Source organism: Telopea speciosissima, unplaced genomic scaffold, assembly GCF_018873765.1.
Source record: "Telopea speciosissima isolate NSW1024214 ecotype Mountain lineage unplaced genomic scaffold, Tspe_v1 Tspe_v1.0064, whole genome shotgun sequence".
In the NCBI taxonomy this organism is placed as follows: domain Eukaryota; kingdom Viridiplantae; phylum Streptophyta; class Magnoliopsida; order Proteales; family Proteaceae; genus Telopea; species Telopea speciosissima.
Window position 1 is genome coordinate 69,316 of NW_025317400.1, and position 3,332 is coordinate 72,647.

The 3,332-nt window shown below is 39.1% G+C and overlaps 1 non-coding gene across 1 annotated transcript; it reads left to right on the plus strand.

Annotated features, from left to right (window-relative positions):
• Positions 1-465: 465 nt before the first annotated feature.
• On the plus strand, positions 466-572 carry LOC122647488. The gene has a single exon (XR_006330907.1). It is a non-coding gene; the product is annotated as a small nucleolar RNA R71 (small nucleolar RNA).
• The last annotated feature ends 2,760 nt before the right edge of the window (positions 573-3,332 follow it).

Genomic DNA, 3,332 nt, shown 5'->3' on the forward strand with positions numbered 1-3,332 from the left:
TTACCCAGTGTAGGGAAACTTTGAGCCATTTGCACCTGTTCATGAGCAAACTCAGGGTATTGTGCAGCCAAAGGGCAGTTTGTCACATTGTGACTAGGGCTAGCACATAGGGCACAGGCTTTAGTCTGATTGGGTGGAGAGAAACTCATTGGGAAAGGGGACATAGGATGCTGCCCTATAGACATCAAATAGTCCAATTTCTTTGACAACATATCAACCTTAGTAGTCATCTCTACAGTTGGATTGATCTCATAGAGACCACCCTTCTTTGGTTGCCCTATGTGTGGAATCTTAGTCTGAGAGGCCGAAGCATGATGTTGGGAATTCTCACTAAGGGTTTCAAAAAGATCCCATGCATCCGTCTCATTCTTGTACATAAATTTTTCACCACAAGAGGAGTCCACCATCTGCCTATATCGGTCATGGAGGCCATCATAAAAGCACTGGACTAACTGCCATTTCGGGACAGCATGGTGGGGGCACTTCCTAAGTAATTCTTTGAGTCTCTCCCATGCTCCATGAAATTGTTCGCCCTCTAATTGGGAGAAACTAGTAATGGCCCTTCTGAGGCTATTAGTCCGGCCAATGGGGAAGAATTTTTTTAGAATTCCTGCTGCATCCCCGCCCATGTAGAAATCCTAACCGAATCTAGGGAATGAAGCCAATTTTTGGCTTTGTCCTTTAAGGAGAATGGGAATAGGAGCAACTTTAAGGCATCTGGAGAGAGGTTTTGGATTTTCGCTGTAGAGCATACCTCTAAGAACTCATCAAGATGCTTGTAAGGCTCCTCATTAGCAAGTCCATAATAGGATGGTAACATCTGTATGATGCTGGACTTGATCTCATATTGAGCGGCCTCAATGGCAGGCAGCTGAATATAAGATGCAGGGGTATAGGCAGTTGGAGTGAAGTGCTCACTCAGCGGCCTTCCTGGCTGGTTTTCGTCACCCATTTTATTATTATTATCCTTATCCTTAGGTCTAGCCATAGATTGCTCTATTTCTAGGTCAAGGGAAGTCAGGTTGGGGTGCAAAGAACGTCGACCATGCATAAAGCACAACACAAGTTGAATGTGCTAATTAAACAAAAATTAAAACTAGTAATTTAAAACGTGATAACTAATAAAAATAATTAATAAAAATAAAAATAAAAACTAAAAAGAAAGAAAAAAAACTAATTTAAAACTAACGAAAATACTTACCTGGTGTTGGCGGTTGCGCAATTCCATGTGCTGCCCCTGATGAACGGTTACACATATGAGCTTAAAGGGTTGGGGAAATTAAAATTAAACCTAAACACCCAATCTAATGCTGGAATAAAATAAAAAAATTATATAAAATAACCCTAATTACATAAAGTCTAGGAATTAAAGTAAACCAAACTGACAGCTTGTCCTACTCGATCTACTCGGCTTCCTGCACAAACAAAGAGAACGTTAGGTATACTAAAATTAACCTAATAAAATACTTAAAAATAAAAATAAAAATTATGAAATTATGAAATTAAAGCTAAAACAAAGTAACACAAAACAACTCAATCAATCTTAGCAACCGTGCTTCGGTTCTCCGGCTCTCCGGTAATGGCACCAAAATTTGACTGTGTCGTTAACCGGTCAAAAATAAAACCCTAAATTAATCTAGCAAGTAGCAAGTAAGGGGTCGCTCTATGGGGAACTGGAAGGCTAAATTACTAAGATGATTAGATGAATGTAATGAAAATTAAAATGCAATAAATCTGATTTTAAAACTATGAACAAAAGAAACGAATCTAAGCTAACAACGCTGTGCAAATACGGGAGAAAACTATCTTTAGGGTTTGAATCCCCAATGGGTTGCTATTCAATTTAGTTGCATGCTTTGGTTTATTATAACCACAGGCCTAATAATACCACAAAATCTAGGGTTTCTCCTAGGTATGGACTATCTTGATGAGTACTATCGTCCTTCGCTTATAGGGCTTGGCACGCTTAGAACAAAATACCATTGCTTGAATGAAAAATAATGAATCATAGAAACATAATTTTTCAACTAAATACATCGATTAAAATCATCCAAGCAGGGATGGGGTCTCAACATCAAGCAATCAAGCATACAAACCAGAATTTTAAATAGTAAACACCACTAGTTCATCTACACCTAAAGATAGAGGGAACTTAGCCAATCCTGGTGCTAAGCGACAAAGGGCAGCAATGGTAACGATGATCCATGATGAAGTTTCTGGAAAGGTGATCCTCCTCCTTGTGGAACCCAAAATCCAAAACAAAAAAAATAACAAAAGAAGAAAGTGGAAAACTAGAGAGAAGAAGAAGAGAAGAGGGCACGACTGCTGCTATGAGAATAGAATGGGATGGAATGGGATCTATCTATGGGTTTTATAGCTAAAAGAGATTTAATAATAATAAAAAAGAAAAAAGAAAGCACAGAGAATGAGTGATATATAGAATCCGTGAGGGATTTGGATAGAAGAGATATAAGAGGATGAAGAGAGAAGTGGAAAAGAAATAGGAAAGGTGGGACCCGTGAGGGAGAGAGAGAATTGAAGTTGGAGAGATAGAAATATTAAATCATAGTAGATGAGAGAGAGATTAGGGAAGAGAGAGAGAGAGTTTAATCTAAATTATCAATTTTGATCAAAATTCTCTTTTTGAGAATATCTCTCATTCCTGTCCCCGGGTGGCCCCAACCCTATTAAAGTTGCTCCAATTAATATTCTAGACGGTATGAGCCCAATATCGGATATCTTTTGAAACTTTCTCAATTTTATGAAATTATGATTATGCCCTTGGATCTTCAGTGAAACTTCATCGCATGAATGGACTCGAAAACCAATGCGTACTTTTAATGCAACACGTCCATCTTGCTCAGAATTCAGCCCTCTTCGCAACCATAAAAAGAAACCGGTCCACTTTATGTGTAAATTAGAAGATATGATGCCAGATAGTCCAGAATCGTATAACATACCCCTGTACCCTGAAAAAGATAGAAAATACCCAAGGTAGCTCCATTCTAAGCGGATAAAATGTATAATTAAATGAAATAATTTCACACATAAATGTGCTCATCAGGTACCCCCAGGGGTGATCTCCATTTTGGTCCATGTGGATTCTCCACTGGGCCCACCACTAGACTGCTAGAGGCTACCCAAACAGCCCAATGAACAGTGTCATAGGGTCTTCTCCAGTTGTAGATCTGGATTTTGGTCACATGCAAGGCTATAATTACATAACAAATGGTAATCTAAGGCTGCTACCACCTAGGGCTAGGTCCCATGCAGCCAGGGTTGTATTCCAGGGTTCCAAATAGCCAAATAACAGGGCATCTGGCAGTGCAGCT